This window comes from Prionailurus bengalensis, chromosome D2 (genome assembly GCF_016509475.1).
Source record: "Prionailurus bengalensis isolate Pbe53 chromosome D2, Fcat_Pben_1.1_paternal_pri, whole genome shotgun sequence".
Lineage (NCBI taxonomy): Eukaryota > Metazoa > Chordata > Mammalia > Carnivora > Felidae > Prionailurus > Prionailurus bengalensis.
The window spans coordinates 31,649,222-31,673,620 of NC_057351.1; the positions used below are offsets into that span (position 1 = coordinate 31,649,222).

Consider the following 24,399-nt stretch of genomic DNA (forward strand, 5'->3'; position numbering starts at 1 on the left):
TGTGTGCCGTGACTGTGGGCTGGTCTGTCGCCCTCTCTGGGCCTCTGTTTTTTCACCCATCAAACGGGACGACTTTGGGCTTGGGGCAGCAGAAATCGTGACGGAGCACCTGGCCACAGTATGCGGCTCCCTTTTGTGGCTCTGTGCTAGGGTGGGGCAGGCTTGACCTGTGCCTCCCAGGGGCCGGGCATCAGTCCCAGAGCACATGGCCTCATGCCCTCTGCACGTTTGCAGCATGCATTCGTATCGTATCTCCCATCTGTTTTATTTGTTTGTTTGTTTGTTTATTTAGAGCATGCAAATGGGGAAGGGACAGAGAGGGAGAATCTCAAGCAGAAACCAGTGCAGAGCCCGACGCGGGGCCCGAACTCACGAACCACGAGATCATGACCTGAACCGAAGTCAGACACTTCACCGACTGAGCCACCCGGACTCTGCTCCCCCCTCCCCACCCCGCCCCAATCTCTTTCTACTCTCAATCGCCCTGTGAAGGCAGGACTTGTATTGCATTGTACAAAAGAGGAAACCGAGGCTCTAAGAGGTTGCTAATAACAGCCACGGGCTGTTACTATTTTATCGTGTGCCAGGCTCTGTGCTGAGCTTATTTAAATCACACCCCCCCCCCCCCATTTAACTTGTTTAAATCACGCAAGAGGTTGACATCCTCTCTCCTATTTGGAGTGGAGGAAACAGGCTCAGAGAGGTGAAGTGACCTGTCCCAGTCCAGAGTCTTTCATGGGGACTTGCCTCACTAGACAGCACTTGTGAACTCTGGGGGAGAGTGAAGGCGGTAGAGGCATTAAAGTACATTCCAGAGACAACCAGAACCTAAGTCAGACCCTGGCAGTCTGTTCTCCCCAGAGGAGTAGAGGGCAAGCAGGGAAGAAGGGTAGGGGTTGGGGAGAAGAGCGGCTTTTCCTGGAGGACTTAGGGGGCGAGAAGAGATAGGGCAGAGCACGGGCTCCAGGGTGCTGAGGTCTAAGGGCTTTTCTACCCTCTCCCTCTTAGCTCTTTGCCTCTGCAGCTCAGACCCCGACTCCTCCCCTACACCCTACCCCGCATTGGCTGTGGGCTCAGGGGATCCCCAGAGGCTCAGCCCTTCCCAGCACTGAGGATCGGAGGTGCTCCACCCCCCAGCAAGGCCATACTCACCACCCCACTCGCAAGGCCAAGGCCCAGGCGCCGGAGTAGACCGTTCCCTGAGCTTTGGCCCTTCCCCTGGCACCATGCCCCAGAGATCCTGATGCAAGGAGCAGCAATGGCGCTTTCCAGAGATGAGGCTTGCTTTCCAGCAGCCCCTTTTCCATTGCCCAGGCGATACCTCGCAGGCAAGGCTTGGGGGCTACACGTCAGGAGTGGCGCTGTTTTGGTCCAGGCTAGAGTGTGTGTTGGGGGGAGTGGTACCTGTGTCTGTGAGTGTGTGTATGTACGTGTGCTGAGTCCACTCACTCCCTGGACAGCCTGGGCTTTGCCTCCCTTTCCCTCAGGCCCTGCCAGGCTCCCTGGCACCTGGTTCACAACATTTCCAGGGTGTCAGAAGCTGGGCTTCCCCAAGGGCTGCCGAGGGGAGCAGGAGCAGGAGAGCTGGTTGGGGCTGTGAACCCTCACCCGTCTGCCCTCCCTCCCAAGGGATCCCCACAGCCTGAGGGCGGGAGGGCGCCCAGAGGTTGGAGCAGCTGTCTCAGGAATGTCTCCCAAGAGGTGTTCAGGGAGCACCTGTCACAGGTGGGGTCACAGCTTGGGAGGGGCGTCCAGGGCCCCCCCTCCCTGCTCCACGTGTGTCCTTGCTCACTGTATCATTTCAGCTCACAGACCAGCAGCGCAGTCCCCGGAAATCTGTTCAAGGTCACATCGAGTTGGTGGTATTGTTAGGAGTGGACTCCAAGGTTTCTGACTTTTGGTTCAGTGCTCTTGCCACTATAGCGGGTGGTTATCAAATTAATGTAAATTGTATGCAAATGTCCATGGCTCTCTACCCCTAGCATGGTGGGGGAGGGGGGGGTGTCGCAGGGGAGCTGATGGCGATTCTTCCCTTCACAGACGATCAGATCCAATAAGGCCCATGGAGATCATCCTGCCCACCCCAAGGCTCGAGTCCCAGCGGGCTGTGGTGAAAGAGGAGGGGTGTGTGTTGACTCTGGGACTGTGGGCGCCTGGCGTCCTGCTGCGGGGATGACAACGCCAGGAAGTAGCCAGAGGAAGCCTCCAGGATGGGCCCCCAGAGTCTATAAGACGCCATGGGCCCAGCACAGGGAGGTTTTCTCACGCATCCTGGGAAGGTGACTAGCTCTCCCCAGGCCCCCTGGGTCCCCATCAATAAGCCGGCCTGAATGGAGAGGCTGGGTTGTGGAGATTTATTTCCTGGCTTTGGAACAAGCCATTCTCCCTGCCCCCCCCTCCCCCCCCCCCCCCCCGCCACCTTCCTTCTGGCCAGAGAACAATGGGACATCCCCAGAGAGGCCTTCCTGGGGCAACAGGTGCACAGAGCAGGGGGGATGGCCTCTGGCCCCCACAAGCTCCAGCCCCAAGTCTGTTATACACTCCACGAGCCTGGCTCATGTTTGCTAGGCTCTCAGAACAGCAGCCTGAGGGTTCCTTGTTACAATCTGTAAGGCTCTTTGAAAGGCCAGGCTCCAGCCCTCTCCCCACTGGGTCCAAGATGTATTTGTTTGTTTGCTTGTTTGCTTGCTTATACAGTCCAGATAATGTTGCCATCTTGCCCCAGATAATGGGGAACGAGGGTCTGAAAAAGAAGCATTCCTAATCCTCCCCACTCCCCCCCCCCCCCCCCGCCGCCCCCCAGACCTAGCCACTGATTGCATATCCGTGTATAAACTTCCAGGCTCAGGCCTCGGTTTGTTTTATGGTGAAATCAAAGCGAGCACTTCATCTCACCCCCCCGGCCTCCTCACTTAACCCGATCGCGCCAGCCTTTCCCGTGTGGTTCTCCACGCTGGGGGTATATGCTTTCATTTACTCAACCATTTCCCCCATCGTTGGGTATTTTGCCCTGGTAAATAGCACCGCAGTGCTCTACGGGAGAGCTTCCCAGAAGTGGAATTCTGAGGACGTGCCGTCCGTGACACATGCGGCCACAGAGTTCTGCGGATTTGTAGCAAGAGTTTATCCGCAGGCTGTCCTTCTTCGATGAATGCAAAACAGTATTTTGCAGACTTCACCCGCTGCCGGACCCCACCAGGTGCCCCTCCTTATGGGGCAGGGGGATGTGACTCGCCAGGGCCCTGCCTCAGAAACACTGGGGAGCCCTAGGGACCTGCTTTACCGAGCGGGTCCCTCCTCGTTGGTAATTAGCGCCATCCGTCTGCAGTGAGATCTGGAATGAGCGGAAGCCCTTTAAAGCAATTTGCTCTTTTAATCTCACCCCTGTGATCTCATTTAATTTTCGCAGCCAAACTTGGTTCGCTGAGGGTGCCAGAGGCTTCCGTGCTCCACCAGCCGGGCTGAGTCCTCACCCTTTCCAGGCAGGGTCTGACTCCCAAAACACTGCTGGCATTTGTTTCACCCCAAGCAGAAGACCTATCCCTGTCCAGCTACAAGAGGGAAGGGTATAGCGTAAGAGACGTGGCTTCATGCGTAGGCACACAGGCCACCCTCCCCTGCTACAGGGAAGGCGGGACTGTCTACTGAGGTCTACTCTTTGGCGTTCTCCGTGTGTGTGCGGGCCGCCGTGGGCCGGGGGGGACCTCGGGCGCCCTCCCATGCAGTTGGTGTATGATCACCCCATTTTAAAGACCAGGAAACTGAGGCTTTGAGTCCCAATGACTTGCCAAGGTCCCTACCACGTCCCCTTCCCTGAATGATTACCAGGTGGCACCCCACAGGGAGCCGAGGTGCTGCCACAATGTCTTACCCCGAGGTGATGGGGTAAGTGGCCGTGTGCCCACCACACCCTGCACCAGTGCCCCTCACACAGCCACTCCAGCCCTGGCCCCGGCTCCTCCGGGACAGGAGACTCAGCTGAGCCAGCAGAGCTCCTCGGCGGTCAGCAGTCAGGCTAGGAGAGAGAGCCATGGTGATTTACGGCCGCCTTGTCCCCTAGCGCCCTGCCCGGGCCCGGTGTACTTACTGACTAATGGAAGGCCCAGCGCAGAGGGAAATAATTCTGCCAGGAGTTGGCTCCGGTGACAGGGGCAACCACCCTTGCCTGGGGGTGAGGACGGGATAGGGAACAGAGGGAAGTAGAGCAGAGGCCAGAGACAGAGGCACACGGAAGGCTCTGAGAAAACAGATGGAACCCAGGCAGGGACTAAGAGGTGTAGAGGATAGCCCCGCCTGGCGGTCCAGTCCCTGGACCAGCTTCTTCAGGGCCCCGGTGGGGAGCCAAGAGGTGAGCCAGGAGCCCAAGGTCCCAGATGTCCACCGGCGCACCAGCTTGAACATTTGGTGGGGATTTTGATATTCACAGAACATCGGAACTTCTCACCGAACCCCTCGATGACAGACGAGCAAGCAGAGGCCCAGAGAGGGTCAGGGACTTGTTCAAGGTCACACAGCAGTCGACTACCGAACTGAGACAAGAGCCCAGGTCCCCTGCCTCCCTGGGCTGTCACAAGAACCCACGAGCTAGTGTGGAGCCCAGGGGGATGGCAAGGAAGGCCGTAGAAAAGGCACAGAGTAAGAGACAAAGCGGAGAGTGTGGAATGTGGGGGTGGGCCGTCCTGTCCAGGGAGAGGGAGGGACGCAGGATGAAGGAAGTATACTAAGGAGGAGCATTGGGACAGCCCCGGTAGCAGGAGGGGAAGGGGTCCAGCAGCCAGTATAGACCATCCTGGCAAGGACAGGTTAAGGGGGAGACCCTGGAAAGCTACACCTCGATGGATCCCTTCTGTTAGTTAGCAGGTGCTCCCTGAGGTCCTTTGCCAAGCACTAAGGGACAAGCCGAGCACCCCTAGATCCCGCCTTGCTCCTCTCCACTAGCAACCCCCCCCCCCCGCCCCCCGCCAGCGTGTCTGGCCTTGTGGTGAGACGAGGAGAGCCCGGGGTCAAATCTCAGCTTTGCCACCAGCCCAGCTTCTGAGCCAGGCATACCATTCAACCTCTGTGTGCCTCCATTTCCTTATCTGTTAAGTGGGACCATTCTGCCCACCCTACCAAACAGATGGTGAACTAGGAAGTTTGAGTTGAGAGGAAGCCTGAGTGAGGAGTTGCCGCCGGCCTCAAATCGGGTGTCTAAGGACCCCCGTGTCTCTCTGGGACCCCCTTTCCCCTTCAGGTCACCCAGACCAGTCACGTAGGTGGCTAGCCACCTCGGTGATGCGTCCCGTCTGTGGAATGGGCAGAATCGAGGCCGCCGCGCCGGGCTCCCGGGCTGGAAGGCATCCCGGACCGGGCAGTGAGCTCCCGCCTCCGCACGCCAGGTGCCGTGCGGAGGTGCTGTGTGGGTGTGGAAGGTGTTGCCCCTGGCTGGGGACCCAGCAGCCATCTGGGCCTGACAGCCGGAAGGAGGGAGCCAACCCGTGGCTGTTGCAGGGCAGAGGCGAGGCTCCGTTCCCTCCCTGGAGCTGGGGCAGGCTGCGGCCAGGTGTGTGGGGAGCTCTGCCAGGCCACCCAGCCTCAGCGGCTCCCGCAGACGCCCAGTGTGCCTGCCGTGCACCAGACCGGTGCCTGCCGTACGTGTGGTGTGTTCGAGGAGGGCGACGCCCTGATGCCCACTTCACAGATGCAGCACAGGGGCCCAGAGTCTTGGAGCGACATGGCCCAGGATGGCACTGCAGTGACCGGGCATGGTTGGTGAATGTCTCAGTCCAGGCACTGGCCCTTCCTCCCAGCTATCTTCCAGGCCGGGGCTCCTCACAGCTCCATTTTCCAGGTCTGGAAATCGAGGCCCGAAGAGGGAAAATCAGTTGCCTAAAATCCCACAACTGTAGCTGCCAAGATTCTCCCCCGGGGTGCTGGGGCTCTTTCCGTTGAGAGCAAGGGCCCCCACCCTCCTGGCGAGACGTGGGTGCCCTCAGCTCCAAGCGGAGCTCCCACCTCCTGGTCCGGGCTGGAGGAATCCGTGCATTGCCTCGTGCTTGTGTCTGGCCGCCTGCTGGCCAAGTGCAGGATGGGAGGTGAGGGCTTGCAGATCAGGGGGTCCCGGAGGGATGCCCTGGTGCTTCAACCACTCTTGCTTCTTGAGTGTCCAGAGGCCACCCTACGTCCCTTCAGACCCAGCCCTGGGGTCCCCAGGACACCTGGCTTGTCACTGAGCTGTGTGGAGGGGATAGCTTCCTTTGTGTCTTTCCCAGAGCCCTCTACGCCGAGCATCCGAGAGCAGCAGGACAAACCATGTCCTTGGAGAGTGTCCTTATAGAAGAAGAAGGTCCAGAGAGAGGAAGGGACTTGACCCAAGGTCACACTGCTTGGGGCCTCCCAAGGAACCTCTAGAGTTCCCTCAGAGAAAGGGCAGGAAGAACCAAGGATGGGCTTTGCCCATCTGGCTCCCACCCACCCACCTGCTCCCATGGTCACTCAGGTCACCACCCTTGTCCCCACCCTACCCCAACATTGTCTTTTCTCTTGGGGTTGATGCCCAGATGAGCAGAGGATTCACCAGTGGGCACAGACTTCCCCAGAGAACTAAACATCCTGAGCCCCTCTTCCCCCTCGCTGTCCAAGGACCCGCAGTCACCAACCTGTCCAAGAGCCAGCTGGAAAATGACAAGAGATAGGCTGAGCCTGAGAGTGGGAAGCTGGGAAATGTCCCAGCCTCCCCTCATGGGCAGGGTGAAGGGAGGGCAGGTGTAGCTGTTCATTAGAAAAAGAATCATGGCTAATCTCAGCCGTGGACAGCCCTTTACCGGTTCTAAAGCACTTTCACAGGTCTAAGGAGAACCTACCGTTCACCCCATCTGAAGATTAAGAAACTCAGGCTCAGAGAGGTGAGGTGGTTTGCCTAGGGCCACACAGCCAGTTCATGTATGAGCAGGACTGAGTTTCCTAAGCTCTCCAGCCAGACTCCGTTGTGATCACTTTTACATACGTGACTGTTTAGCTGAACAACAGGCCTGGGAGATTCACGTACACCTCCCCATTTTATAGAAAGGAACTTAGCGCACAGAGAAGACCTGTGGGCACAGTGCCTCTCAGCCACAGCCAAGTGCACCAGGTCGGTGGGCCTACGCCCCCCACCCCACTCCTGCATTTAGAGGCAGACAACCCTAGGCAGCTCCAAATCTGCCGTCGTGGACGTGGGAACACTGCTGATGCCTGGAACAGCACGGTCTGGGTCTGAGCCAGAGCCTCTAGGAGACAGACCTTCGTCATTGGCCCTTGAGGTGGAGAGAGGTGGGGGGCACACAGGGCCAGGGGTGGGAGCTCTAGGGCCCACTCCGTTTCATGGCCCAGCACAGGGGTGGCCCAGAACTGCTCCCGCCTCCTGCCCAGAGGGTGGCTTCTCTGCTTTTGCCAACTGTCTCCAGCCCTTGTGTTTCCACGCCTGAGATCTAAAACTTCAGCTCAAGAAAGCATACCTGAGACATCCAGTCTTTCTTTCCGGGGGCCCCACCCTGGGGGCAGCAAGCAGGGGTGCTCAGGGCCCCCACCTCCCTTCCTCACAATCCCAGGGAGGAGATGGCAGTAGGTGGAGGCAAAAAGAGGCAGGCTGGGCCTGGGAGTTTAGAGGCCTCTGATGGCACCGGGTGTGGCCTATAATCCCGCTGGCTGGCCGCCCTGTTCCCTAATTAAAGTGTCCTTTTGAAAATGCCCTCCGGTCCAGGCCTGGCAGGGCTGGGAGAGGCAGGCCCCTCCCAGAAACCTCAGCAGTGTTCTCACCTCCTCTGGAGGGCCTCTAGGCTCAGGGCCTTTGGTCATCTTGGTGAGGCTGGGGGAGTCCCGTGAAAGTGAGGACCTCAGGGTCGTGCCTGGCTTTTCAGGGTACTGGTGCCCCAGACCCACCTCTCCCACACCCCTTGCTGAAGGCACCAGGCTGTCCTTGTCCGGAGAGCCTGGATCAAAGGCACTATTGAAGAGGCTTGTTAGAGCGGGGGATGCCAGGGGCAGAACGGCGCTTGGGGGGAGGGGGGGAGTTGGTAACCAGAAGACTGAGTCACCACGGGCCAATTGTGGTGAGTGGGCAGCGGGTGGCTGGAGCCAGCTTTTTGGGCTGGGAAGAGAGCCCAGCCAAGAGGCCCAGGAAAGGGGTGTGCTGGCAGCCCTGTGGAGAGGTTGCCCCTGGCTCACCGGGACACCTCCACGGGTGAGCAAGCCTGGTCCTCTGCAGTCCCTTACGCAAGCCGCCTTAGGTCAGGGCAGCAGACCAGACGGCCAGGTCAGTACTGCGGGGGCGGGGGCGGGGGTGGGCTTGAGTCTCTTGAGTCTCCCCCACACTGGAAGCCCAGAGTTGGGACTGGGCTGAGGGTGCAGTGAGAGTGGCCAGTGTGCACCCATGGAGGCTGGTCACTGAGTAAGAGCCACTCCATTACTGGGACGAGTCACCCCCAACTCTCTGGGCCCTGTTTTCCCCTTGGGTTAAGTTGGGGTGAGTGGGGACAGTTCAAGCCAGAGATAGTGGAATCTGTTTTTCATCACTTGATTGGTGTGACTGGGTGTAGCCCTGTGTTGAGAAGGAGTCTGAGGCCCTGTCCAGGCAGGTGGAGATTGATGATTGATTAGTAATGTCTGCCACAGCCTCTGGATGGGCCCTGCTGCTGTGTCTTTGCACATGAACTAGGTTTTCTCTACAACCCTCGTATTCTCTACCATCCTGAGATTCCGAGGCTTGTCTGACAAGGCCTCCCACATCCTGGTGCTGCCTCTGGATCCTGAGATGCCAGTGGAAATGGGTCTCGATTTTTCTATCTCCAAAAGGGAGAGAAGGCCTTCACTGAGCCGTTCAGGCCTTGACTCTAAAACTCATCGTTCTCAGGGTCACCGAGCCCTTTCTTGTGCCCTGCTGTGTGCAAGATGGAGCGTGCCCGTGTTCCACAACCTTCTCCCTGTGTGAACCTGGCTGAGCCCTGGGAGTTTCCCTTTTACTGGCTGTGTGATTCGGGACAAGTCAGTTAAGCACTGACCCGTGTGGTTGGTAAAGTGGGGGTGATGGTGTCCGTGCCCGTGGAACACAACTGCGTGTGTAGCATGCTCAGCCCCAAGATGGGGGTGCTCGTGAAAGGCTCAGAAGAGCCAGTTTCTTTGCCCATTCTTGACCTGGGCTTTGGATGGGAATTTTGATGAGGGTGGGCGGGGGAAGTTCAAGGGCAGTTTCAAAGCATCACAGGCCCAGACTTTCGGCTCTCCGCCGCGCTCTGCGGTGCCGAAACCATAGCCCCAGCCTGAGCTGGCTTCTCCGTAAACTCCCCGGTCCCTCCCTCTAACCAGCCCCATAAAAAGGGAGCAGGGCAGGAGGGAGTCCGGCTGCAGACTTTGTAATTTGGCTTGGAGGCGGCTCCTGTTCGTTTTAACCAGGCTGTAATTAGGGCTGGCACCCGACACCCCTCATTACCGGAGCCTGGAAGGAGGACTCTAATTATAGCATGCTGGGTCCCGGCTGGAGTGGTGGGGGGCCAGGCAGAGCAGGGGGGGGGGGAGCTGCAAGGCCAGCAAACGGCTCTCCGGGGTGGGGCCGCAGTGCGTTCCCCAAGGCTCCTCATTTCTCTAGCTTCCAGAGCCATTCATGGGCAGGGTGGGGCATAGGTTGAATGGAGGCCTCTTCCCCAGGGAGAAGAGGACCCAGAGGAGCCCAGGAGGCTCATCCATTCATGCAAAAAGCATTTATTAAGCATCTACTGTGTGCCATGCTGGCGCTGGGAGTCAGCAGGAGGCACACGTGTCCCACCCAGCCAGGGATGGTGTTCAGGCAGAAAGTGCCACTAAGGACATCTTGCTGCTGAAAACATCTGAGTATGTCCACCCCGGGTGGCAAACAGCCCCTGTCTCGAGGCTTGAGGGTCCCCAGTTGCCCCATTCACTCTCCAGGGACCCTTCCCCAGCCTCACTTGGCACAGCAGGAGCTCGAGGACCCTGGCCCAGAGCCCACACAGGTGGTTAAATGCCACCGTGCATCTGGCCCCTGGGACGAGGATTGGTGGAGACCCGGGCATTGAACAAGGAAATGCACGGATGAGTATGTAACTCGAAAAGGTGATGAGGGCAATAAGGAAAAGAAATACTAGAGGAGGAGCCAGGGCCCCGGTGTAGCTGGGAAGGGCAGGCAGGGCCGGGCTCTCTGGAGAAGTGACCTTCCAGGCGAGACCTGAAGGCAGAAGGACTCAGCCAGGCGAAGACGGTGGGGTGATGATGCAGCATTCCAGGTGTCTCCACTGGAGGCCAAAAGAATGGAGGCCTGCAGGCTGGGAGCTTCTGCTCTGAGGTGTCCCCACGCCAGGGGGAAGCAGATGCGGTGGGATTTCTCCTGCGCGTGGCGCAAAGAGGGCTCGACCGTGATTGTGGATGTACAGTGCCGGCCCGGCTCTGCCAGAGTGCTGTGTGACCTGAGGCCAGTCACACCCTCTCTGGGCCTTGGCATCCTCATCTGTCCCCTGGGAAGCCCCTGCAGACTGCAAGCCCTCCTTCCCTGCCACCACCCCTGGCTATTTGAGGAGGCTGTGAGTAGCAAATCCCATTGAAATACCACATTTTGGGACGTCCTGACTGAAGCGAGGGCCCTGCAGCCGGGGTGGGGGTAGGGAGGCCCGGGAGCTCTGGCTGAGAGGCTGAGAGCTTGGGGCTGAGAACTCCAGGCTGTCCCATTCTCTTTGCTGAGTTAAGAGCCACCCGGAAGCAGACACAAAGGCAATTGTCCTGAGCTGGAGTCTGCCCCTAGCCCCCCAGCCGAGAACAATCGGGGAGGAAAAGCAAGGCCATTTGTCCAGCACGGAGTGCGGCAGTGACGGCGGCTGGGAAAATGCCGAGTATTTCTCAGCTAAAATTAGACACCTACTAAACCTTTACATCAAGGGCAACCTGAAGCCTCTATTGTTTTGAACTTGAGATCCCAGAGGACCTGGGAACAAGAGGGTCTCAGGACAAGCACGTGACCTTCTCTCTCCCAGGGGCTGGACCAGCCAATCCCAAGCCATCCCTCACACCTCGAGGGTGCCCAGTAAGGAGGAGCAGGCTAGGGGACAGAGGGACAGACGGGGAGGGAAGGGGTCTGGCTGGCCAAGGGCACCAAGTGTGGTGGCTGTCACAGCTCTGGTTCTCTACTGGAGACCTTCTGCCTTCAGTAGTGACACCGTTGTGCCCTGGGCCGAGTGGCTGGAGCGGGAGGGTTGGTGGGGGGGGGGGGGGTTGTTGAAGGAAGCAAGAAACATAAATAAGAAAACAACTCTCCATCCTTTGTGGAGGAAGTGGCCAGAGTAGGCATCTCTCTGCCTGTCGGGGACAGGTCCTACCACTGGGCTCCCAAACCTGGCTTAGAATCTCTCCTCTGCTGCCTGGGGACTTGGGCAAGTGCCTTACCCTCCCGAGTGGCTTCGGGTAAACGGTGGAGGCGGATAGGTGAAGAGTCACAGTGTTGGAAAGATGGTGACAATGGTGACAGTAAAAACAACAACGCAGCTTATACTCAATACGTCTTTGTGCTGCGTGCCAGGCGCTGCTCTGAGCGGTGTCATCACTCCCGTTTTGCCAATAACGACACTGAGGTCCGGAAGGGCTAAGTACTAAGGTCCGAGGACGCAGGTGCAGGTGACGGCTGTCATTATCCTTACTGCCACTCGCCAGAACCCGAGTCAAAGCTGAGGTAGCGGGCACCATGCTGCCATGTGATTCCTTCGGTTCCTTTCGAAAAGCGTCCAGAGGAATCATAGAAGCTCAGGGAAAGGGAGCTGACTCCATCAAGCACTGTTAGGTGGGCTAAGCGTTTGATACTTCTGTTGGGAGACACGAGAGCATAGAGGACCGGCAGCAGCCCCTGGAAACCTGTTAGAAATACACGTTTCGCTTGTTAGAAATGCCCCGCCGGCAACCCGCTGAGGGGGGGACCTGGTGGGAGAGGAGGAGGAAGGCCACGGTGCGCTGGGATTTACAAGCCCCCAGGTGACCCTGGTGCATGCGGCGGTTTGAGAACGCCTGGCATAGAGGTTAACGAGCAGGGGCTTAGAGTCGGCGAGATCCAGATTTAAGTGCCGACGACCCTGCTCTGTGACCTTGGGCAAGTGACGTAGCCTCTCTGTGCCTCAGTTTCCTGGGTACCGGGGATCGTGCTGCCTCAAAGGTTGTTGGGAGTATTCAGTTGGATGATGTATGCCAAGCGCCCTGGGCAGTGTCTGGGAACGGGCTGGCCTGTACACAGCAGGGGACCCGCTATGACTCAAGGCCATTGCAAAGGGAAAGGTGGACCTGTGTGGCCAGGGAAGCCCACGCGTCCCAGCTGGAGTGCAGCTCTCCCTCCGAAGCAGCCTAGCAGAGCTGAAGGTAACCCCACTGGCCCGGGGCTGAGGGGTCGAGGGTGGCTGACCTCCTCCCCACCGGGCTGGCTCCCTGGCTTTCAGGAGCCTTCAGTGTTCATCAAAGAGACACATGAACCGCATGAGGCCCTTTTCTCCTCCCCTTTCTCAGGGAAAGAGCAGAGGCGTCTCCAGGGAAACCAGGTTTGAGAATTAGTCTGGAGTCGGGAGATCTCCAGACCTTGGGCTCATGGGGTCAGGGCCCTCGGCTGCACGCGGGTGGCCTTGCGGTTTCCAGGAGAGTGTCCTGGTTCTTGTCCTCACCACCTGCGTGTTTTTGACGGCTCCTTGGAGGTCTCTGGGGAGCCCTGTTCCCTTTCATGCCCTTCCTCCCCAAGAGGAGGCTCCTGGGGCCGGGCCCGGCAGGGAGCACAGCCCTACCTCCAGGATCCTGGTGGGAACCCTCCCACAACTGTCCCCAGGTCCCCCGAGCCACCTACACGCTTCAGTGGCCGCAGCTCTCGCTGCGAAGTGAGCACACGCGTTCATGAGATTGTGTCCATTTTCCAGATAAGCCAAGGCCCCAGAGGGTGAGGCAGCCGGCCTAGCCGCAGGGTGAGCGGGAGGCCAGCCCGGGACTATTCTGGTTTTTCCTTCCACGGAGCCACGCTTCTCCCCTTTCTCCTTTCCCCTCTCAGACTCCCTTACCCCCTGGGAGAAATCCACCAAAGAGTGGCACATTGAGGGCCGTGGTGGAACAGGCTCAGAGCCATGGGACGTCTGCCCTGAAGTGACACGGTGGCAAAGCTGGGGTTGACCGGGTCCTACTCTTCTTCAAACTGTGTTTCAGGCCCTTTCCTCCCCTCTGCCCTCACTGGGGCCCAGCTGCCCTTCTCTGGAGGAGAGCTCCGTCACTCAGTACACCGGCCAGACACCTGCCCTCTCACCCTTCCTCTGGCTCTGGCTCAGAGGTCAAGGTGAGCAGGCCGAGCCCTGAGCCAAGGAGGCCCAGGGATTACATCAGCAGGTACAAACAAGCAGGCAGGAGCAGGGCTGGGAGTCCCGCGGGGCCGGGGGTGGAGCTCCACCCGCCCCACGCGAGTCTGTTTCATTCCCTTCTTCCAGCTTGCATCAGCCTTTTGCAGCTCCTGTCATCACCGCGTGGGCTGGGGCAGGGTGGGCAGCGAGTGGGGCGGCTGGCGGGCACCTCGAGCCCAGAGGAACAACCTAGATCTACTGGTCAAGATGTCAGCCAGTGATCCCGGCAGGCCCCGGCAAGACACGCCCACCGTTTCTTACTGCAAAACTCAACGATAAAGAATTAGCCGGAGCACTGGGCCGCCCACCTGGCAAAATAGTTTCACACTTGGGACCTTGATAGTGCCAACAACCCTGGGCGGGGGGGTGGGTGGGGGGGAAGCAAGTAAAAGTGGCCCCATTTCCCAGAAGGCAAGATTGAGGCCCAGAGGGAAGCGGCTTGCCCAGGGTTGCTTCAGAAGCCAATGACAGCGCCATGTGTTTCGGCTTGAGAAAAATATGAGGGATTATGGGTGCCTGGAGAATGAGGAATCCCTATGGCAGTCGAGGTGGGAGTAGTCAAAGCATGCTTCCTGGAGGAGGTGGGCCGGCTCCCTGACTGAGAAGGAGGGAGCTTCAGACACAGCTGTAGCTTTGTTTCTGCACTGATGGTGGGTCAGCAGGCAGAAGGGCTGTCACAGGACTGTGAGGCTAGGCTAGAGGCAGACGGAGCGGGAGCCTGAGTCAAGATTTGGGATCCTTAACCTTGAACTTTTGCTGTGAGCTTCTCCTGGGTGGGACTGAAGCTTGGCCATTGCTCTCCAAGGCCCTCCCATAGGCGTGATCAAGGGGAGGCGAGGATGTTTGATGAATGAATGAAAGAGTAGGGGTGAGTCCCTGCCCACCACCCTGTCCCCCTCGAGGTATACCCGAGCGGCCATCTGGGTCTTCCCCTTGGCTTGAGACACCTGTCTCCCCGCGTCCTAACTGCTGTTAACAACTCAGCTGTTCACCGGGCCCAGGGCCAGGGTCTTCTCCACCAGTGGAACCAGAGGGAGGCAAGGGCAAGAGCACTGGGCCGAGTGCCAGGATGCCCACGTTCCTGTCCAGCTTTGCTTCCAACCTGCTGTGTGACCTGAACCCAGTTGCTCCCACCTCTGGGAGGCTGAGTCCGCAAGGTCCGCCTTCCTTGGGGTCACGGAACCTCAGCCCAGTCCTGGCCGCGTGGTAGAGGCAGAGCAGGAGTGTAGGAGTGTGGACGAAGGCCCGTGATGGATGGCCACCTTCTTCCCCTGCTCTCAGGGCCCGAGAGCAAACCCAGGTGGATTGATTCCAGGCTCGGAAACGTACGAGAAGCCCCCGCACTGCTCGGCTCACCCTTGGCCGCGGGCGCCTTCCTCTGTTCCTCTCCCCGTGACTCAGCCTCCACCTCTATTCATCTCTCCTCCTTTGTCCCATGCCCCATTTCACAGATGGGCAAAGGCCAGAGTCTGCACCCCCTTTCTCTCTGTCCCTGCCGTGGTTCTCTTTGTGCGAACGTGATGCCAAGATACCAGGGTTGCTGTAGCCACTGACTGGCTGTTTGCCCCTGGACAAGTCACTGCTCCTCTCTGGACGTGAAGGCCTTAGACTCAGGTCTAAGGGCCCGCAGCCCAGGGTCTGAGCTGCCTCCCCGGTGCCTGCCAGGTGGCCCACAGCCAGCACCGGGGCAGGGTCTGGCCGGGCGTGGTGATGGTGCCAATGGCAGCGGGCAAGGATCGTAGCAGATTTTCCACTTTGCAAAGTGTTGGCAGTTGTCTCCCCCCTGCGAGGAGGGCTTGTGCAGCCCTAGAGCATGATGTGATGCCGAGAAGGCAGGGGAAATTTGTGCCTCGGAGCGCCCTAAGAACAGGCCTGACTCCAGACTTCCCGGGAGAACATGCAGGCACCTTGCCTGCAAGGGGAGTCTGTCAGGCAGCCCCCGAGCCAGAGGCTGCACGCACGGGCTTTTTGACTTTTCCAGAACACAGGGACAGGATGCTGGCATCCTTCTGCCCAGCGCCCAAACGTGCAAAGCCAACCTCATGTCACCGCCCAGTGGCTCCCACACCAGCTCTGCGTCCGCATCCTGTGGCTTCTCCGGCAGCCCGGAAAGCTGTGCCAGGGGCAGCCGGGCCAGCTGGCCTGCGCCCGTGACGTGATGTGTGGGACTGTGCCGAACGCCAGAGAGATGCCTTGTGCATTTCGCTGTGGGTTTAAAGCGGCTTAAAAGTCTCCGGTTAACAGCCTTGCAAGGGAAACAGAACATGCCGCTGTATATGGTGACACCTCATTAAGTAACAAAATATGTGTTGTGTCTAGAAAAGTCCAAGAGGACCGACGTCCCGTGTTCATTCTGGGACACGGGGGGGTGGGAATGGGTTGGTTTTATTTTCATTCCTGTTTCTTCCCAAATTGTAATCAGAAAAGGCCAAGGGAAAAAAAGCATTTTTATTAGAAGGACAAGGAGGATTTTTTTTTAATGTTAATTTATTTATTTTGAGAGAGAGAGTGCACAAGAGAGGGGGGAGGGGTGGGGGGGCAGAGAGAGAGAGAAAGGGAGAGAGCGAGAATCCCAGGCTGACAACCTGGAGTCAGATGAGGGGGCCCAGCCTCACCAACCGTAAGATCATGACCTGAGCTGAAATCAAGAGTTGGACGCTTAGCCGACCGAGCCACCCAGGTGCCCCTAAGGAGGTTTTTTAAAATACAGTCCCTTCTCCTCCCCTGGGAGTCTAGAGTCCAGTTTTTTCTACTGGCTCTGCTGCTCAGGTGCTGTGTGGTTTTCAGGCCAGGCCACACCCTCTCTGATCTCCATTCTAGAGGACAGGAATTAGATGGTCCCTGAGGTTAGTGGCATCCTTCAGCATAGGGTTTCCAAAGGGGCTGCCCCTGCCATGGCTCAGGTCAGCCCAACCGGTGGGCATCCCCTCTGGCCACTCCCTCCCACCTCCACCTGCCACCCCAGGTGTTAGAGAAAGTCCTGCGTCCCCAGGAGGCCCAGCTAAACAAGCAAACAGGATTTCCAGGTTCTCCAGGAGCTTGCCTTCCAGAGAGCAGACCTGTCCAGACACAGACAGCAAACAATCAAATACAGGAAGAAGGTATTTCAGAGGGAGATGAACTCTGTCCAGAAAAACAGACAAACAAACAAAACAACCGTAAACCCCAGGACAGTGCAGACCTAGCACCGGGGAGAGCAGAGGATGACCAGAGTACATTGGCGGGTCAGGGCAGGCCTCACCTGGGAAGGAGCAGGTGGCACTGAGGTCTCCGTGACAGAGAGTCACCACAGGAGCACAGGGAGATTGGCCGGCGGGGCGCGTGCATTCCAGAAGGAGACAACTGCAAAGGCCCTGCGGTGGGAATAAAGGAGGCACGTTCAAGGGGCAGGAAACACGCATGGGTGGCTTAGAGCACAGCGGTGACAGGTGAGCATCTGAAGTCAGACTGTTCAGTGAGGGGTAGGACTTCATTCCAGGTGCAAATGGAAGCCATGGGGGGGGGGGGTAGGCAGGGGAGGAATTTATTTCTGTCTCATGAGATGGTACCGGCTGCTGTGAGGGGAGTGGAGCAAAGAAGGGAGCACAGTGAGGAGGTCTGAGCGGGAGCACATGGGCTTGGAGACTGAAGCCGGGGTGGGGGGGGGGTGGGGGGCAGCCATGTGGTTGAGGCACATCTAGAAGGTTTATCTAGCAGCCTCCAGGTCCATCAGCAATGTGGGCGGGATGCCAGGGAGAGAAAGGAGGCCTCCCGACATAGGACTCCCAGCAGCTGGGTGTTTGGTAGAGGCTGAAAGTGCAGCTCAGACCCCCCGCTCCATCCTAACTCTGAACGGAGGAGAGATGACCAAACACAGGGGTCCCCACAGGCCTGAGCCACTGCCGTTGTCTTAGAGCATGGACGTAAACGGCCCAGAGACAGGAGTCACTGTCCCAGCCCAGTTGGGGCTCCCTGGGCATCCAGGGGAGAGAGGTTGTGGACTGGAACCGTGCATGGGGGTCTGCGTGTGTCTGTTGGTATGAGAATGCGTGTCTGACTGTGATGTCTTGGGGGCTGTACCGGGCGAGGTTGGATCCCTGTTTGGCCCAGGCACCCAGAACAAGTCTAGGACTTGTCAGGCCCGTGGAGGTAGGGAGGCCAGGTGCTGGGGTCAGGAAGCCAAGACCCTGTTCCCTTCCAGCCAAGCTAGTAAACTCTGGAGAGACTCCGTTTGCTCATCTGCAAAATGGGCCGGAAAATAGCTGCCCCCCTGCTAATCCCTCGGGGGCATGGTGGGCCAAAGGAGGCCTGTGGTTTAACAAGAAGAGCTTTGGGTTTCTTGGCAGCTATGAGTCTGAGCATGTCTTTTTTATTCATTTCCTTGAGCTTCAGGGTCCTCATCTGTGAAATGGACCGCCTACGTCCCAGGATTGTCGCGCTGCTCATGTGTGTTATCCCATCGTGTGCTGGCAACTGGCCATTATCTGGAATGTGATGGATGAGAGGGCTTTGAGCCCATTGTCAGAGAGAAGAGGGGGAAGCAGAATGCCCCCTCCTGAGGGCCCAAGCCTCCAGGTGTAGTGACACGCTGGGACCCGGGGCTCGGAAGGGAGCCTAAAATTAGCCCTAGAGACGCCCAGGCCGAGGGAGTCCAGTGACCGAAGGAAAGGTGGGGAGGGAGGGCCTGGACCCTTGAGTGTGGAATACAGCCTCCCCAGGTACCCCTGGGAGCCTGAGCCCAGTAACTGTAGTGTCCCTCCCAACTTTGTAAGCAGTGGGACCCCCAATAAAATGGGCCTGGGCTCCATTCCAGGATTCTGAGCCCACCCTGGGGCCTCGTCTCCAGCCTCCCGTCAGTTCCTTCGCTTGCCCCTGAGCCCTTCCAGGGGAGACATTGAGGATCAGCCAGACACCCCCCTTCAGGATGCAGGCTCCTGCCACAGCTGGCCGTCTCCGTGAGGCCACTTCCTGTGGCCAGCACAGGAAGTGATGTCATGGGCACAGGCAGGTCTACAGAGGGTATGGGAAAAGGGCTGCGCAAGGGGCCTCCTTTGTTAGAAGTAGCTCCGCGTCCCCCAAGCCCGCCAGCCCCCATTTGTCATCAGTAACGGCCATTGTAACCACCTCTGAGGGGGGCCCCAGCCTGAACCCCACAGCCGCCAGAAGCCAGGGCCAGATGGAAGAAGGGCTTTGTGTCCAGGGAGGGGTCCTTCCATGGGGGGTTTATGTGTTTTTAAAACATAATAATAAGTGGCCTCCGTCCCCCCCACCCTCCCCACTCCCCACTGAGCACATCAGCCTCACGGTGAATGGAAGAGATTTTCCATGCAGTGGGAGGTCAAGTCTGGCGGGAATTAGCCCGTGTCCAGGGGCTAGAGAAAGACTGATTGCTGATGATAAATGTGCCCAGCGTGGGGTGTTTCTCGCTCCCTCACCTCCTGCCTGCTCCCCTTCTCTCCTCCCAGTCCTGCCCCACCGGTGTGGGCACCGCCTCCCGCCAGCCAGCCCTGGAGACACAGCCCTGGAGATGCCCGCCTCTTGGTGCTGAGCCTAGGGGGCTCAGGGCTGGCCTTGTCACCCACCTGGGGACAAAAAGAGTGGGCGGGGATGTCAAGCCTCATGCTGAGGTCTCTGCCCTGGGCCAGACGAGAGCGCCCCGGCTGAGATGGATGGTAGTGAGTTTCCATCCCAGGCAGGGGACATACGGAGACCGCGCGTTTCCCCGAAGTTTCCTCCTCAGTCCCGAATCAGAAGCCGCGCTCTGGCCCGGCTTGGCTACTGATTTGCTGTGTGATGTTGATCAGTCGCTTTCCTTCTCTGAGCTGATAGAATGCGAGACTCCAGGCCCCTCTCTGATTGTGACTTCCGGTGCTTCTGCCTGTTCTCCCCTTTCTTACAGGTGGGGAAACTGAGGCCCCAAGGGGTGAAACAACCTCCCCAAGGTCTCAGTGGCAGAGTGGGGGTTTGAACCCATTCCTCTTGGGGTCCCGGGAAGGGAAGCAGAAGCCCTCGGTGAGGGTTTCTCATTCAGGAATATCTGAGCACACAGCTCTAGCCTCTCGCTCCTCTCAGCGGCAGCTCTGGAACATACGGTTTCTTCCCTTTGGTCCTGAAGCCACGTCCTTCGCCTCCAAGGCCCTGGCTCCTGCTTATTCCAGTGGCTTAGGTGCTGGTACCTCTTAAGCCTGTGGCCTTGACTTCTTCCCTGTCAGGTGGGAGCCTGTGTCTCCACACTGAGTCCTGCCCGGGTCCAGCACCTGGCCGGGTCCTCCTGTCAGGCTCACAGCTCTGTTCTGCCAGCTCCGCTCCTCTCCTAGGGCCTGGTTACCCCGTCCTGAACATTTCGGGGACGGCGGGGGGGGGGGGGACACCGACGCTGCCAGACCCACCCTGGTTATCTCTCCTCCCGCATTTTAAGTGGGTTGTGAGCAAAACAGAACTCGTCCGTGAGGAAGCCAGCTTGGTGGTGAGGGGGTGTCAAGCCGTGTCTCGTGAATATTTGAAAGCAAGGCGACAAGGCCAGGGCAGGCAGCTGCACGCCCCAGAGGCTGGAAGCTGTCATGCGGGAGAGGAAGCACGCTGTTTTGCGTGACCTCAGAGGTTAAACTTGTAGCAGTGGTGGGAACCTCAGACAGCAGATTTCAGCCGAAAGTAAGGAGGACTTTTCCGTTAGGTCTGTTCAAAGGAGAACCTGGCTGAGAAAAGCAGTGGTGAGTTCCCCGTCCCTGGAGGTATGTGAGTCAAGGTTGGATAGAGTGGATGGGGGATGTTGTTCAAGATGGCCCTTGAAGTAACCTCTATTCCTGTGAGGCTGCATCCGAGTGAGACAGGCTGACAGGAGCCCTCATGCAGGCAGCTGTGGGGAAATTGGAAGTGAGGGTTTGAATGGCACCCACAAGAGGTCCCCCCTGGAGGTGCTGGCGGTCCTCGATCTGAGACCTGGGGCGGGAGAACCTGGGCACGGCCGGGAGAGTCCAGCAGCAAATAGTTCCTCCTCCTCCCTCCCTCCTGCCCCCAGGCTCCCCTCACCTTCTGCTTTAGGACCACAGTCTGTGCTGGGTCTTTGAGCTAGGAATAACAGTGGCCAAAAAGGTGACCCCGCTTTAGGGAAATTGGCTTCAGGAAGAAAAAATCTACCCAGTAGGACACCGTCACACGCTGACAGATTCCATCTCAAAGTGATCGAACCAGAGTAGGCCTGGAGGGGTTGGCTCGACCAGCTTCCTGGCCAAATGGGGGCCAAGAGCAATGCCAGTCCCCAGCTGGGGTGCAAGCCCCGAGCCCCTGGCCCCAGGGGTTGCTCTTCTCCAGCGTGTGTGGTTACATCTGTGCGTCTTCCATACCTTCATCTTGGGACGGCTGGGCCCCTCGCGTATGTGGCTGCGAAGGCAGGTTGCATTTTAAATGAGTTCTATTAGAAAAACGCACTTCACGTGGGACATCTTCCCGCCAGCAGGAAATCCAGATCCGGATCTGGCCTGGCAGGTGCAAGCTCTCTTCGGCGGGGGACTCTCCTGAGGTGTCTGTCTCTTCTGTAAAGATGGAGCTAAGGGGAGGACCGTAGTGGAAACCAGGGAGGCAGGTGAGGGAGGGACCTGGCGCTTCCTCCCACTGACGAGGCGACCTCGGGCAAGTCCCGTGATGCCCCGTGGCTTCGTCTGGAAAATGGGAAGATAATCCTCACCTTGGGATTTGTGGGGAGTAAATGGGGTGAAGGGTGGCAAGTACCTGGCACGTAGTTCCACACTTTTGTCGTAGAAATAAATGCCAGTTACGGTTCAGAAGTCGGATTCCGGTATCCGGCTGCCCGGATTTGCTCCCTAGCTCTCTGCCACTGACTAGCTGTGTCGCTCTGTGCCATTTACTTCACCTCGCTTGGTGTCCGTTTCTCATCTGTAGCATGGGCATAATGATCGTGCCTAATAGGGCATAGGGGCTGTGGTTCCCAAACCATGCGCCGAAGCACCCCAGGGTGCCGCGACACATTCCCAGGGGGCGCAGCGGGGTATTATTAACCTTCGAGGAAACACAGACCCACTAAACAGCTGCAAGACACAGCGGCAACTGTTGATTCGAGGTAGCTTATGATTTCGACATCGCATCACGCTTTTTCCCTTTACGTGGCCTCACGTCTTTGCAAAGGTGGGATTTGGGCGTTTGGAGGTACTCTGAGACAGACCAGGAGGGTGGAGGCCCCAGTCTGATTCCAAGATTTGAGAACTTGTGCAGCGCCCAAGTGGTGCACACACGCCCGTTGGTAAGTCATTGGGGCGGTTTAGGAATGGAGTACAAATGTTATTTGTTTCTTTCGGTTTAGGTGTATAATTTTTTCAAACGGCTACCAACTTGTTAGGACACACACACACACACACACACACACGCAAGTTGTTCAGAGCTAACTGCTTAATAAACCATTAGGAATTCCTTTTGAATCTTGGGGTAAAAATTACCAAGACGCTAAAAACCAAAGAAGTTGAGGGGCCTCTGTCAGCCTTGTTGCAGGGACTCCGTGAGTTCGTATGAAGTGCCCTGTGACAGCATCGGGCAGGGTAAGCATCCGGGAACCCTGAGACGCCATTACTCTTCTCCCTCCAGGCTGGCCCCCACACGGCAGGCTCAGGTGGCCCTCAGCCGCGAGGACCCAAGCCAGGGCCAAGGTGGAGGAAAAGTGTCCACTGATGAGGGCGGGGGCCCAGCTCAGCTGTTCCCCAGGCTCTGGCAGCACTCCCCCACCCCCACTTTTATTTAATCTGCTTTCACTGAGCACCTACTACGTGCCTGGCAAGACTGTAGGCTGCCGGTGGTCCACCTGGGGAGGAACTCTCAGGTCAGACCTGGTTCTTGTCTCCTGGTGGCATCTGAATCCAGGATGCCTGGGGGGCGGGGGCATCGCAAAGGGGGAAGCAGCTACATCTAGAGCCACCCTGCACTGCCATGCCAGAGACGCATTGATGAGGATGCCCTGCCAAGGCCAGAGATGAAGCTTCGTGCAGGGGTGGAGAAGAGGGCTGGGGCAGGAGGGCGGGGCCGGGGGCCGCCAGACTCGGGCCTGCTGCACTAATGGATGTCTGATGTTTACTTTGCTCAGCCGCGTCTGCGCCTGCTTTATAAATGAGCCGCATTAGGGTGATAAAACAAAGTCGTAAATACAGCCCGCAGTGCCGCAGAGAGCCACGGCAGCCATCACCTGGGGGCTGGGGGCCGCGTGGCTGGAAGGCAGAGCTGGCATGCACCTGCACCACGGGCTCCCACGCACCTTCTCTGATGGCCGCCACCCCCCAGAGGGAGGCCCGGTACCCCATGTCACGGACGGGGTGCCTGAGGTCAGTAGGGCGACTTCAGACCCAGGGGTGTCTCAGTCTCAAGCCTGCACCTGCCTCTCACCCCTCGGGCCTGAGACAGAAGCAGGGTGCCGGCAGTGGGAGGTGGGCATGGAGCTCTGCCGCCCACATGACCTCTTGGCTGCACCCTGCGCTCTGGCCACTGGGAGGCCAGTGTCCAGCTTCCTGGGCATTGTTTCATCTTGCCATCAACCGCTCAAGCTCCCAGAACCTAGGGGCTGCCGGTTTACCTACCAAGAAGAAGGTGCCTCCCTGCCTGGCAGAGGGAAGTTTGTTTTATGACCCGGAATGCTCCGGTGCTCTTCCCAGGGCAGCTGCTCACTAAGCGGGGGCCTCGCATCCGTCATCACCCCGTTTGGATGGTCTTCAGTTTCTTCAGCTTTGAAACAAGGGCAGTTCCGGCCTTGCTGACCCTTTAATGAGAGAGCTCTTGGAATTGTAGGGTCTTGGCCAGTGTCAGGATCTGTTAAGATCCTCAGATGTGGGGACACCCACCATGTCCCAGAGCTACTCCAGTGAAGGCGGTGTGGAGCCCTGGGCGGCTCCCCAAACGCCAGGGTCTGTTTATTGGGTCTGCTTCTTGCTGGCTCTGTGCCCTCGAGCAAGTTGCTTAACTTCTCTGAGCCTCAGCTTCCCCATCTACAAACTGAAGACTAATATTAAATACCTTACAGAATTGTTAACTAAAAATACAGCACCGAGTGGGAGGTGAGCATTCGTTGCCATTTTCACGCTGCGACTCGTACCTACTGTGCGCCAGGCCGCTCCTGGGCACTCAGGCTTGTCGTGTGGCCCCCAAAACAGTCCAGAGGAGGGTGTTTACCTCCTGCCATCTTCAGAGATGAGGTAATGACATCAGAGTTCTGTCCTAGGGGCACACAGAACATGCTGGATGGAGCTGGATTCACACCTTCTTGCCAGCTTCACCTTTGTTCCCATAGATCACACACACACACACACACACACACACACACACACACACACAGCTGCCCCACTCCCTGGGACCCAGAGCCAGCAGCCAGTGACAACCTGGTCCACTGAGGGATGGCCTAGCTTGGGCATTTTAGCCCCCTTGGCCCATAGGGGGATGCCTTGGCACTGAGCATGTCCCATCGTGGCCTCCTGGGTTGAAAGACAAGTGCCTGATCCCAGGGACCACTTGCGCCTCTGGGGAACCCCCCCCCCCAATCAAGCTAGGACAGTGACAGGGCCACCGTTGGCTCTAAGGGGCTGGGCAGATGCACACCCCTGCAGCTTAATTCATGGTTTCCTCTGGAGCTTAGCAGAGGAGGACAGCCCCCCACCGCTTGTCCCAGCCACCTGATTATTTGGCACTTGGTGTTGGAAAGTCGTTTTTCCTAAGTGGATTGCAAACCAATAGCCTGGCCTGGCCTGGTTTCCCTCCCTCCCACTACTGGTGGTGGCCAGCCCCTCTCCCTTCCTGTTTGTCTCACCTCCTGAGGCGCTGTTCTTTCCAGGGATGCAGGCGGGCCAGGGTTTCCATCTGGCCCCTTTTGGGGGAGGACATTGCTGCGGGCACAGCCTATCTGCATTCCCAGGCTCTGAAGTTTCCTTGTCTGTTGTTAGGGTGGAGGGTGTGGATTTTGCTGTGGCAGAGACAACAGTCCAGAGGAGGGGAGGCTCTGGGTAAAGGCTGCTGGGAAGAGGGGCTCCATTTCTATGTGGCTGTCTGCCTTGGGCTTCCTGGA

At 58.2% G+C, this 24,399-nt stretch overlaps 1 protein-coding gene across 2 annotated transcripts in view; it reads left to right on the plus strand.

Annotated features, from left to right (window-relative positions):
- Positions 1–24,399, plus strand: part of UNC5B (unc-5 netrin receptor B) — a 79,241-nt gene that overhangs the window by 36,762 nt on the left and 18,080 nt on the right. The window lies entirely within an intron of this gene.